Source organism: Camelus dromedarius, chromosome 30 (genome assembly GCF_036321535.1).
Source record: "Camelus dromedarius isolate mCamDro1 chromosome 30, mCamDro1.pat, whole genome shotgun sequence".
Classification (NCBI taxonomy): domain Eukaryota; kingdom Metazoa; phylum Chordata; class Mammalia; order Artiodactyla; family Camelidae; genus Camelus; species Camelus dromedarius.
Genome location: NC_087465.1, coordinates 720,043 through 733,798, shown reverse-complemented (window position 1 = coordinate 733,798; position 13,756 = coordinate 720,043). Strand labels below are relative to the sequence as shown.

At 54.0% G+C, this 13,756-nt stretch overlaps 1 long non-coding RNA gene across 1 annotated transcript in view; it reads right to left on the bottom strand.

Moving 5' to 3' along the window:
• Positions 1–325: 325 nt before the first annotated feature.
• LOC116149674 (uncharacterized) overlaps positions 326–13,756 on the bottom strand; it is a 37,364-nt gene continuing 23,933 nt past the window's right edge. Inside the window, exon 3 of the long non-coding RNA XR_010378463.1 lies at positions 326–1,145. This is a non-coding gene — a long non-coding RNA (uncharacterized LOC116149674). The remainder of the gene's footprint in view (positions 1,146–13,756) is intronic.

Below are 13,756 nucleotides of genomic sequence, written 5' to 3'. Positions count from 1 at the left end.
AGCTTCATAGAGACGTAGCTGACGTGCGACGCTGTGTGAGGTCAGGGTGCGGACCTGCTGGTGTGACGCACTTCAGTACTGCAAACTGACGCCCTCCACAGCACCCACTACGCTGCGCACCTGCCATCGCTTTCTGGGGGTGAGAGCATTCAAGATCTCCACTCTCAGCAACTTTCGAGTATGAACCACAGTATCATTAACTACAGTCACTGTGCTATTATACATTAGCTCCCCGGAGCCTGGTCACCTTGCGACTAGAAGTCCGCTCTCTGACCAGTGTCCCCCCACCACCCCACCCCCAGCCCCCGGTAACCATATTCTAGACTCTGTTTCTGTGCGTTTGGCTTTTTCCGATTCCACGTTTAAATGACAGCATCGAGCATTTTTCTTTCTCTGTCGGTCTTGTTTCACTGAGCATAACGTCTCCAGGTCCTGCCATGTTGGTGCAAACGGAGAGCTTCCTTCTTTCTCATGGCCGATGTTCTGTTATAAGATGCTGCATCTGTATCCATCCATCGACTGCCTGCACTTAGGTTGTTTCCACATTTTGCCACAAATCTGAGTAATGCTGCAATGAATGTGAGGGGTGCAGCTGTCTCTCTGAAGCCCCGTTTTCATTCCCTTTGGGCATGTGCCAGCGAGCGGGGTTGCTGGGGCTTGAGGTAGCTCTAGTTCTAGGTTTCCACGGAACCACCAGACTGGTTTCCATGTGGCTGCACCACTGTTTGGAAACATATTCTTCCCGTTTTTACTTCTTCCAAATGTGTCCTGATACGATCTGCCTGGATATGTGCTTTCATTCGTGAAGAGTGGCTTCGGTGGACACAGAATTTGTGGATGGCAGTGCTTTTCTTTCAGCATGTGAAAAGCCGAGACAAATACAATCCCATAAAAACCCCAGCACGTTATCTCGTGGGTGTTCACAGACCGATTCTGAAGCTTCTATGGAAAGACGGAAGACCCGAAATCACCAACTCCGTACTGAAAGAGGGCCAGGTCTGGGGACTGACACTCCCGACCTCAAGGTTTCCTGTAACGCTGCTGTCATCAAGACGGTGTGGTCTTGGTGAAGGAGCAGACAGATAGATCGATGGCACGGATACAGAGCCCAGAAGTGGACCCACAGGAATAATGTCAACCGGTCCCTGAAGAAGGAGCAAAGACAGTTCAGTGAGAAAGGACAGTCTTTGCAACAAATGGTCCTGGAACAACTGGACATTCAAGTGCAAAAAAATAAAAAGACTAGACACAGACGGTACACCCATCACAAAAATTAACTCAAAACGCATCACAGCAACCGAGACACGGAAACACCCTAAGTGCCCATCACGTGTGAATGGATACAGACAGCGTGAGATACACACACCAGCGTATTATTCAGCCATAAAAAGGAAGCCCTGCCACCTGTGACAGCTGGGATTGGCCTTGAGGGCTCTGTGCTAAGGCCGCCCACCCCAGGCTCCCTCCAGGCGCCCCACTGAGGTGCGCGGGGCAGCGTCATGAAGGGGGACTCCGCAGGCCCACGTCGCGAGGAGGGTCGCAGACTCGCGGTCCAGCAGGGCCTCGGTCTCCAGACGCCAAGGCGCCCTGCTGCTTCCTCTTCCACACGGTGTGGCTCAGGCGAGAATTCATGCCACGAAACGTCTGGATCCATCATTCCGAAAAGTGAGCCGCCCTGACGTCACAGGCACTTTGCTTCAGTGTCTGGACGTTCCCCCTTTCCCCGCACCTGCAACTGCACTGCCTCGGCACCTGTTCCCACCACACGGCCCAGGCACAGACGCACCAGGGAGGGCAGACTGCATCTCCGCATCTGGCCGGGCACCTGTCTGTCCGGCTGTGGCCGGAACATGACACCCGGCTGACAAATGCAGCCTCAGCCCTTTGTTCCACCCGGTGCCCCCGAAGTACAGGGATCCAGGCCTCCGTCACATTAGCCTTTCGAGACACGTGGCAGATCCCAGAACCCAGCAGGTGACGCTCAGCTCAACACGTGTGCCTCCCACACAGGGATCCCCTGCCTGCACATTCCAGGACTCGGGGGGAGCCTGGCAGGCGCGTGTGCACCTGTGTGTGTGTGTGCACCTGCGTGTGCATGTGCACCCGTGTGCGCACACCTGTGCACATTTGTGTCTGTGTGTGTGTCAGTGAACCTCTAGCCAGGAGCCACTTCTGACCCCGTCTCAGGGCCCTGAGGTCCCTTTGGCCTCGGAGCGGCGCATTCCCAGCTACAGTCTGGTCTCCCTGGGGCGGGCCCTTCGGGACGCCTCCGGCTGGGCCAGCACCCGCCCTGACGTCCTCCAAGGTGGCAGGCACTGTGCCCCACCCAGTGTGTGGATACTTCGGGTGGCCTCACAAAACCGAGGCCGTGGGGCACCTACCCCAGTGCAGTTGCGTAACACCAGGCACCACGGAGGATAAACATACGAGACCACAGGGACTTGAGCGACGGGGGCAGTTGTGCGACCTGGCTGGTGTTTGATAACTGGTTAGAACTTCAACAACTGGAAAAAGAGTTGGGGTGGAAACAGCCTGAACAGAAGGCTCAAAGAACAAGGCAGGCCGGGAAGGGGGTGAGGGAGTGCGGCTGAGCCCGGGTCCTGGGGACGTGGCTCCCCGAGCAGGGGGCGGCAGAGGGTGGACACCACCCCCCTTTCCCGGTCCAGTGAGTGTAAGTCCACGTTGTCCCCCAGCGATGGGGTCAGGAGGAGTCTGAGCCAGGGCCTCGGGCACTGGAGGGGGTCCTGGACGCCGTGGGGAAGGGAGATTCGGAGTGGCCAGAACCCAGAGGAACTGGCCGCTGGGCTCTCCCACCTCGGCATGGCCCCTGGGCTCCTCCACAGGCTCAGCCTCCCCGCTCTCCGCACACCAGCCCCGGAAGACTCTGCGAAACAGTCGATTGCCCAGGACCCAGAGATTGCCAGCTGGGGGTCAGGGTGGGGGCCGGTCTGCAAGCTTCTCAGTGGCCGGCCCTGCCCCCGGAAGCTGCCGCCCAGGCCGCCTCCCTGCGGGCGGATTCTAGAGTCTGAGTGACTTGGCGGAGAAAGCGGGGGGGGGGGGGGGGGGGGGGCAGGAGAGCAGGAAAGGCTTCCTCTTCTGCGCTGACGGCTCCCCAGGGAAGCCCCGAAGCCCTGGAAGCCGCCAAGAACGAGGCACAGGCACCAGCTCTCAGACCCAGCGATGAGTCACATCCTCTCTTGGAGGCTCAGCCCTGCTCTCTGAGGAGGCAGCTCGCAAGGAGGAGGCAGCTCACAAGGGCTGCCCGGGGCTGGAGGGCGGCCCGCCCCTCGCCACACCCACCCGAGGCCGGATCGCACAAAGAGCCTCTGTGCTCCCGCCCGCTGCTCACATGCTGGTCTTCGGTTGTGCTGTCCAAACAGAAATTTAAGTTTTGAACAGTGTCAATCGGTTAAAAACGGAAAGAAACGGAAGAAAAGAAACGAAGCCGAAACGACAGAAACTCAAAGCCAAATTCTTGGTCAGTGGACCCTTTTTAAGACTGTGAGAAAACGGAAAAGGCTCCCAGAGATTCCTGTGGTCACATCCAGCGACCACTGATTTTTGTACATCTTGTTTTTCTGATGACAGAGCAGAGTCAGGACCCAGGGGCACAGTGACACGAACAGCTCTCCTCTCACAAAGCCCAGGGGACAAGTCCTGGTCTTTGCAGTCAGGAGGGAAACCCAGATGGAAAGGGGAGCGGCCCTGGGCCGGCAGATGGGGCCTTGCCCCCACACTGTCCCCGCACCGTCCCCCGGGCTCCAATGGGTGGTGCTGCCGGGATGGCCGGGCACTGCGTGGAAGGAGGCTCCTGCTGAGCGGCTCTCTGGCCACGGCCACAGAGAAAACTGTGTCCCTCCCCCGGGCTGCAGAGGCTGCAGGCAGTGTCGGCTGGAAAAGGAGGGTGGAGCGTGATTCATCCTGAGCTGAAAAGTGACTCAAAAAGGAAATTGCCTGATGCGCGGGGATGACACGGTTCACCATGCCCGCCATGACCAGGCCTGTCTGTCAGCAGCCTCCCGTGCACGCGGGGCTCCCTCGGGCCGCGCCCGCCGCCTGGTGACTCAGAGGTGTGCCCGGAGGCCTGGCTGACCACCACCCAGCACGGATCGCAGGGACTCCAGGAAACCATCAGACACAGGGCAGCACGGCAGGGCGGCTGCGGTGTCAGGGGAGGGGCTCAGGAACGAGGAACAGAAGGAGCCCGTGTGCCAGGAGCGCGCAGAGCCTGTGTTCCCACCTCCGGCCGCTGCTCCCAAGTCACACGCAATTCACATGCACCCCCCCCCCCCCCGGTTCACAGGCAAATAGGGCAGGAGCTCACTTTGTTCCAACAGCCGACGCCTTCTCTTCTCCTCCCTTCCCTTTCTCTCTAAGGCAAGAGGACTTTCACTCCTTAAACCTTAAAACAGCTCAGATACTCCATGAGCTGCTTTCAGTCTGAAAAAGAAAGACGAGGGTAAACTGATATAATATTGTAAATCAATAAGTTACAATCAATAACTTATAAAAAGTTTTAGAATAAAAAATAAAGATTAGGGTCAAGTACATGAACTTACTGTGTCGGTAAGTCACAAATGGGCACATGTCCCCATTTTATATAGTTCAGTCCAACAGACTATGAGGAAGAGAAGCCACAGCTTCTTCAAAAACTGCTGTTCCTCCCCAGAAGGCCTCACTGGCAGCCCGGGGGGTTAGCTTGCCGACCAGGGCCCGTGACCTCTTCCTGCTGCTCCCAGGTGGCCTGGGAGGCGCTGGTGGGCGTCCCCATCCTCACCCCACGCTCGGCATGACAAGTCGACCTCTGGGCAAACTCACGCCACACCAGCTTCGTGGGGTCACTGCAGAGAGTGCCACGGTCCCCAGACGGCCTCCTGAGGACTCTCCGCCCTGACTCCGCACGACGTGGACACTGAAGGTCAGTCCAACAAAGCCAGACTTCTCATACCTCATTTTTAGTTTATTGCAGCAAAATGTACACACAGTGAAATGCTCTGAACGCAGGGAATACAATCTGATGTTTCGATCAGTGTTCACCCCGAGAAGCCACCGCTCCACACAAGACAGAGAAAGCCACCCCGTCGAGAGCTCTCGGCCCCTCTCTGGACAACGCCTCCCGTGCGGAGGGAACCACGTCTCCGATTTTCAACACCAAATACTATTTTACCGACTTGACCTCCACACGGTGGGGCCATGAAGCACACACGCTCTGGGGCCGACCCCCGCCCCAGGGGCGAAGAGCTTCGGCACGGGCTTCATCCATCAGTGCTTTCTTCCATTTCCGAGTAACTAATGCAAGGTTTTGGCAGACGTTCCCTTTGTTGGCCATTCCTACCTCCTTGTCCTTCTTGTTGACATGTCTTTTCACCCGATGTTCATTTTTAACCGATGGTCATTTTATGTATACACACATGTAATTTATGTTTTGATAGAAGTTCTTTGTCAAAAGCATACATTGTAAACAGGTTCCTTCCAGTCTGCACTTTGCAATTTCACTTTTTCCCTTTGTGTTTAGAACTTTCTCTGTTCTCCTGAAGAAATACTTGCCAACTTCAAAAATGCAAAGCCACTCTCCCTCGCCATCTTCTAGACGTCGTAGACGCTTCGTCTGACGGACAAGTCTGAGAGACTCAGGCCGTGAAACCCGGATGCAGCCGTGCCCCAGCGCCAGGCCTTCTCATTCACAGTCTCGATTTCTCTTTCCTGCAGAATCTCTGGATTCCAACACAAGTGACACACTTACCAAAGGCCCATCAGGAAAGCAGTTAAACTGCCCCCTCCCAGTTTTTGTCCCCCGGACGCAAGCCCGGGGACATGTTCCAGAGTGAAGGCACAGAAACAGGCGGCGTCTTGGGCTCCGTCTGCCTGCTTTTCGGCTTTCTTTTGCCACGAGGGTTTTTTATTTTTGCTTTATTTTAACAGCAAAAAGCAGCTGTTCAGCAAACACATAACGTGGAGTGTCGGCATCTTTCTTGAGTAACGGTCTCCGCATTTTCTGTCCTGTGAGATTCCAGACCCTCGAAAATCATTTAGTAAGTAGAACGCTCTTCCTTCCCGCAAATCCACCCGCTCAGCGTTTACTCTAGCATGAAAGCCGTCGCCGGTTATCAGACAAACACACAGGAAGAGTTCGGCTGAGAACAGACGCTCCTCCCGCCAGTGACCGCATTTATTCACGCCATAAACATTGCAGAAGCGGGCCCTGTATTGTGAGCCAGACGCTCGGGTAACTCAGCTGAACGACTGTCTTTTACTGCCTTCAGTTTAGAAACGCAATTGGGCTTCTCTTCCCTGAAACTACGCGCACGCATGTGTCCATGCCATACGCGCACACGGACACACGTGCAACTAACGCTCTCTGGCTGTAGACCGTCACCTGCAGATTATCAGAAAGCCGTTAATTATTATTCTGCACAGGGTTTTCAAGGAGTCTAGATAAGAGATGTAAGTGCCTTAAGAAAAGCACGTTAGCTACTTGGCATCTTGCACAATAAATTACATCGCGAAATCTTCACACGTGTCTCCCCTGGAATAAATCCACCATGTAAAAAAGCAGGAAAAATGCTGGGGAAAAAGGCAAAATGAACGTCTGATCACACTCTTCTCCCGGCCTGAGTGCAGGCCAGCTGAACCCTTGTGATGGTCTCAGGGCGGAGCCCTGCACGTGCGCTCCCTCCGTGACTAGTAACGCGGCTTTCCTGTCTAGAATAGTTTCGAGGAGATTCGAGTAAGAAATGATTCTCTCAAAAAGGCAGGAAGCAGTTTGAGAGGCTCTTCACGGACGTGTCTGTACTGGAGACTCTTCCTTCAGGGCTGAGCCTCAAGCTTCCAGCCATTCTACTCTGACCAGCAGATTTTCGGGCTTTCTCCGCAGACGAGAAGAAGACGGCTCAGGGGACGCCAGCGCCTTCTGCAGCAGGGACGTGACAGTGATCAGAAATGAGCTCAGGTGATGAGCATGTGCTTTTTTCCTAAGACTGTTCACGTGAGAAATGCTAGAAACGTCAGAGAAGCACGAGTAAGACCAAAAAGTCACAAAATTTGAGTCGGGGAGTAGAGAGGATGACACTGCCCTGCATTTGAAAGCGAGTTACATCGCGCCCCCAGGGCTCTGGAACCGAGACCAGACTGCCCACAACGTAAGAGACGTCTTTGCCCAGGTTGCCCCAGCAAGAGGAAACCGCACCTGGCAGCATCCTCAGGGGAGAAGACTCATGCACACTGGTCCCTGGACTCCAGGCTGATGCGCAGCGCCACCTCCCCACCGGCCAAGAACCCAAACCCAGACTCAGAACGCACAGTTCATGTTTCCCACCCTGGGCGCAGCCTCGTCTGTGCCGTGGTTGTGACACGCATGCTCTTTTCCTTGGGACAATCTAAACCCTCTGCCTGCCCCTCTGCACACTTTCTTTGACTTTTACATTTGCAAGTGCATATTCCAAGGGAGATGTTACTTTTAAACCAGCAGAGCAATTACGACGCAGGATGGATGCTCGACACAAGAGTGACTGGACGAGAGCCGTGGCCTGGGAGCAACGCAGGTTTACGCCGACGGTCCACGCACAGCTGCCAGGTGTCACGTCCTTGAGCGCTGCTAGGCCCTAAATATTTGTCTGATTCTGGTACATAAGGAAAGCCTTCATCAGTTTCTCTTGCACGTTCCTAAAGACCAGTTGGCTCTGACTAGGGCAGAAAACGTGATATTTCAAAGATTATTTGGCCCTTTTGGCAAAAGAATAGCCTTTTTGTAAATGGGAGTTTGTCAAAGGGGAAATCTGGATCGAACGCCCAAGTCAAGATGTGATTCCGTGTCCAGTTCCCCTCCAGGTGCTGACACGCTTGGGAAGTACGACCACGATTACGTCAGGTCACGGCGAGAAAACCCCACAGACGGTGAAATGAGAACCTGGAGTGCGAAGACGTGCGGTTCCCGCTGGAAGAGGGTGCGCCGGGCCGAGCTGCCCCGTCCTCTTCCCCTGCGGCTGAGATGCCGGCAAGCCCCGTCCAGCCCGCCCTCCGAGGGGCCATCCTGCGTTCCCTGCACGCCACCACTCCCTCGGCTGGACAAACGTCGGGGCTTAGGAGAGGGCGAGGGTAAATTCAGTCCACAGCAGCACGTGTTTCTTGAGCTCCCACCGTACCCCCGACTCTCGCTGGGAGCCAGGCAGGGAGCCGGGAGGCGGGCGACTTGGAGGCGAAGCACAAGACCCTGGAGACATGGGTTGGCACATCTGTCTTCAGAGCCGCGTCCCAGGGTCACTGCCCTCCTTCCCCGCCCCTCAGGGGGTGCAGGCCCCGCGGGCCTCCAGACCTGGGCCGCCTCCCTAACGGCTAGGACTCCCACCTCCCCGCCTCGGCCACCCCCGGTGAGAGCCATGCACCACGTTACCAGGTCTAATCCCAGCAGCAAAGCACGCTCTCTGAGTGTTCCAAACGTATGTGCTCATTTTAAGGAAGGAGATGAATGCACCAAATGGCCAGCAACTCTGCCTGCTGGTTGGTCAAGGGAGTGCTCCCAGCGCCCTTCACATGGGAGCCTTCGGCTCCGGGAGGCAGGTCTGCAGGGCCAGAGACCCCAGGGAGCCTCAGCACAGCTGCTGGGAGCCGGGTGGGCTGGGCGGGGGAGCTTTGCAAGGGGAACGTAGGGGCTCCTACTGGACGCAGAGGTGGCAGTACCGGGTTTCGGGGGTGGCCCGGGGTGCCTGATTTGGAGAGAGCAGCACCATGGGGACAGCGGTCGCAGGTCCCCTGGGTTCATTCCAGGGCTGAGGAAATGCAGGGAAAGCGCCCTCCTGGGCAGTGATGCAGATCGGGGGGGGCAGGCGTCCCACCTCCAACAGGCAGGGCAGGTACAGAGGGCACACGGACACACGGAGACTCAGGAGGGGCTGAGGGCTCGTCCGGCAGAGACCCCCAGCGGGAGGGGAGACAGAGCCCCTGACGAGCAGCCTTGGAGGAGACGCAAACTGCGGCCACGTTTTACAAAATGGCTCAGAACTCATGCTGAGCTGATTGTGTCACACGAAATAAACACACCGACCCCATGGCTGTGCTCCGTCAGGGAGACAGGATTCTGCCCCCACAAACAGGCCGTCAGGAACCCGCGATCCACACCCTCGTGGCTGGATGCGAGGAACGGTCGGACAGAGCTCCCGTTTTGTAGCCCCCCAAAACGCGACATGAATTTTCCAATATTTCTTCTGCCGCCGAGTAGGAAGCGTGTATCCGAGCGTACAGGCACTTAAAGTGCATTTAAGCACCGCCGCAGGACGCACGCCCGGCGGCCGCTGCTCGGCCGTCACAGGAGAGCGTCGCGCAGTGTTTTCACTATTGTGATTGTTGAAGTACAGTCAGTTACAATGTGTCCATTTCTGGTCCCTGGGAGCTTCCTTCAGTGCCTCCCATGGCACCTGGCATCGAGATGGACTATGTTTCAAAAACCAATCTATTAATTAATTTAAATTACATAAACTCACTGATACTTACTGTACCTTAAAGTTTCAAGATAACAACAGAGCAGGTTACGTTTGAAAGACACAGAATCCAGTGGCTGCTCTTTCTATTCCCTTCCTTTTCTTTTTTTAAGGTTTTTCTTGGTTGGGGGCGTGGTAATTAAGGTTATTTACTCATTTATTTTAGAGGCAGTGCTGGGGATTGAACCCAGGACCTCGTGCGTGTTAAGCATGCGCTCTACCACCGAGCTCGACCTTCCCCATCTTTCTGCTGTTTTCTACGCTCTTGTTCCAAGAGTCCAGGAGACAAAGGTCAACAGAGAGAGAAGAGCCGGAGGTAGTCAGCTGTGGGGACTTGCTGACTTGGAGGAGAAAGTCCAGGATTCCGCGTGTTTAACGTGGCGCTCGAAGAAAGAGGGAGGGGACGGAGGTGGAAGGCGCAGAAGTTTCCTGTGCATCGTGGGGCCGGACCCAGCGCCTCCGGGAGAGCCTTCCGGCCAGCGTTCCCAGCGCGGGTCAGCTCCCTGGCGCTCCTCACTTGGCTCTGTCCAGAGGACAGAGCTTTTAGAAGAATTAAGAGATGCCTCAGGTTTCAGCTGGTGTTTATCAGCCACTCCGGAAAGTGAGGACTTTGTGTGAAAATCATCTCTTTGAAGGAGTCCCAATACCACTCATCTCTCTTTTGGTGTTTAAACTTGAGTCTTTTTTTTTTTTTAATTCAGCTTTATCGAGGTACAACTGACAAATAAAATTGTAAGGGATTTAAAGTGTACACTGCGGTGGTTGGATGCACACACACCCTGAGAAAGGACTTCACTCACCTGATCAATTAACACCCATCACCTCAGGTTTATCTGTGTGTGTGTGGAAACACTCGAGTTCTGCTCTTCTGGCAAAGTGCAGAGATACAATGCAGGTTTCAACCACAGTCACCACTTACACACGCTCCTCGGGACTTACTCGGCTTGTAACTGCAAGTTTCCACCCTTCACCAGCCCCTCCGCTTCCCCACTTCCCCAGTCCCTGGCAACCACCATTCTACTCTGTTTCCATGATAAACTCAAGTCTAAAATGGAAAGAAAATAACCCACCAAATGTAAACAACTTAAATGCTGGTCTTAAGACAAAGTATCTACAAGAAGCAGTTATGTTTAGAAACTGTGTTATTAATAAAATAGAAAGTTCTATTTACTAATAATAAACCACTCCAACTTTATGTATTTTTTTGAAGAGTCAGCCATTATTTGATATTCTAAACCCTGTAAATTTGGGATGGGCTGAAAATGCAATCCACCAACTAAAAGTGCATTATAATAAGAGAAACATTACATTGTATTTACAAGTAACAGAGGCAGGATTTGAACCTGGATCTGATTCACCAGCCCTTGCTGATTCCAATAGAATCAGCTGTCTTTCTTAGTTGACAGGTTGTAACAAATTGATCTACTCGAGTTACAATTCCCAAACTGTGCATTGCCCTGGTGGACTGACCTGGGACCTTGGTGGATTGACTTGGGGAACTTGGTGGACTGACCTGAGACCCTGCTGGACTGACCTAGGAACTTGGTGGACTGACCTGGGGAGCTGGATGGACTGACCTGGGGACCCTGCTGGACTGACCTGGGGAACCTGGTGGACTAACCTGGGGACCCTGCTGGACTGACCTGGGGACCCTGCTGGACTGACCTAGGAACTTGGTGGACTGATCTGGGGAGCTGGATGGACTGATCTGGGGACCCTGCTGGACTGACCTGGGGAACCTGGTGGACTGACCTGGGGACCTTGGTGAACTGACCTGGGGAGCTGGGTGGACTGACCTGGGGAGCTGGGTGGACTGACCTGGGACCTGGTGGACTGACCTGGGGACCCTGGTGTGCCCTCAATCCCTGCCCAGCTCAGCCCCACCGACCACTTGCCCACCAGGAAGGCGCCCAGGCACTGAGCGCCTGCGCCCTCACACTGCTGCTCCTGGGTGTGACACCTTCCGCAGGCACGTTCTCACACACCGGTGGTCTGTGTTATAACCAGCCAGCACGCAACCTTCTTAAGTCAGTCCAGGTCGAATGAAAGGCCCTTTTAGTGCTTACTGTCAGCTTTGCATTTTGCCTATATTGTATTTCTGAAATTTATTATAAATTTGGGGTACAAAATAATTTCTTTTAAAATGAGTAATAAATTGCTGTTTGAAAACAAGATATTTAGAAGAAATTGTGAATACAGACGTGATATTACTGGTTGGCTGGCTATGAAATCAGCTCTGTCAAATGAGCGGGTTTGCTACCTGCAGAGAACCACAGGGACAAGATGTGAAATGACACAGTGGCCACTGACCTTCCAGCCAAGTCGATGGCAAGAAAAGATGGCAAAATATATCCAAAGATGGGAGGAAAAAGACCTAGTCCTCAAGGCATTTGTACAATGAAAGTTTACAAAATAGCTGAGGGTCCCTGCCTGGGGTCCACCTACAGCAGAGCACACTGGGAAGCATTAAAAAAACTTTTTTAATGTGCAAAGATTTCATGGCTTAATATTATTGAGAATGTATACAAAGTCCAAACCTTGTTAAAATGAGTTTGTAGGACTGTTCAAATTTGCCGCACAGACCTTAAGAAAGAAATTGTCGGTTTATAAAGAGCTTACTAAAGCTTCCGGACGTTGTAATGAGAGTGACAGAGGGTCAGACAGCCATACAAACACAGCCAGAGCTGAGCAATCCAGAAAGTTATGACACCTGCTGAGTCAGTTTGACGTTTGGGCTACGTGACATCTTTACAACCACGCACAGGTGTCTCCTTTCTGGTATTTTCATATGAAATCACACGCAGACAACGAATACACATTATTTTGCTAAGCTTTTGACATCTATACAAGAGAAGAAATAATTCTAAGAATTTATGATAACTTCAAAAGCATCACCTGTAAGTTGACAGAAGTGCCGTATGCATCCATTGTGTTGCATCACGAAGCACACCAGGGAGAAACGCTCAGGGGGCCTTTTAAACCCTCCAGGAAGACGGACTTGGCTGTATGTACAAAGACGTGTTCAAACACTGTTAACACGATAGCATCTTTCAAAACCACTGAACAGTGACACACCAATGGTCATTTTTACTGGCTATCGTCTTTAAATTTCATACTTTTCCTTGGGTAATGATTTCGTTTGGCAGTAAAGAGGGTCTGGCAGCTGGAAAGTTTGAAACATTCAGAACTTGAGGTTGTATTATCTCTGGAATGAAATGTCGCTTCCTGAGGCGCTGCCTGTGCAGGTGAGCGGATGGCATCCAGGTAAGACAGGACAACACAGTCAGTTACTGACTCTGCTCCCGGCCCCGTGTGGGATGCGTGTGCTGGGTACCCCTGGCGATCACGGGTCTGAGAGCAGGGATTACGGACCCCAGCCCTTTGCAGCCAAGGAAGCAGGTGTAGGTCCCCTGTCCCCGCCAGGGTGGCTGGGTGAATGTGGAGCGGGCACCAGCCGGGCCCCCACCCACCCCATGCCCTCTGCCTCCCTCCTCCGCAGGGTGACCTCCGCAGGTTGACCTCCGCAGGGTGACCTCTGCAGCGTGAGGAGGGCTGGACGCTGTCAGCTAGTAGTCAGTCCCCAAGGTCTGAAAAAGGGCAAGTAGCCACTCCTCCTCCAGTCCGACCCCCGTGAGTTTCAGGACGTTCTTGAGGAGAAAGGGAAGAGATCCAGCTGGCTGGACGGCACGGCGTGGCCTTCGTGGTGGTGAGAACCACTCACACGTCCCTCTGTGTTGCAGCAGAGAAACAGGCAGAACAAAGGCAGGTGAGAGCCACCAGCCATCCAGACCCCTTGGTGGGGCAGGGGAGGGGCGGCCACCGGGACAGAGGCCTGGCCCCCGGGCTGGGGTGGCATCTGGGCGCAGGCCACTGGGGCATCGCGTCGGAGCTACGGGTCCAGGGTGGGCCTTTTCAATGAAAGCCCCTACAGCGGCAAGGACAGTTCTTGGGACAGAATGAGGAATCAGTATTCGTCACAGCAGGTAGCCAACCCAAGGAAGCCGGGATCCTGTGAGAGGACCCTCCAAACGAGGCCAGCGCGGGTGCGCAGGTTCACACAAGGGCCACAAGGGCCAAAACGCTGTTCACATCGGACCTCACACAAGTTGCACAATGTCACACTGGTCACCCTCTCTGTTCATGAAATGGAACTACTGGCATCCTCTAGGTTAGTTTAAAAAAATTTTTTCAGAGTTCTTTCTATTGAAGTACAGCTGGTTTACAACGTGTTAATTTCTGGTGTCCAGCACAGTGATTTAGTTATATACACACACACACACATA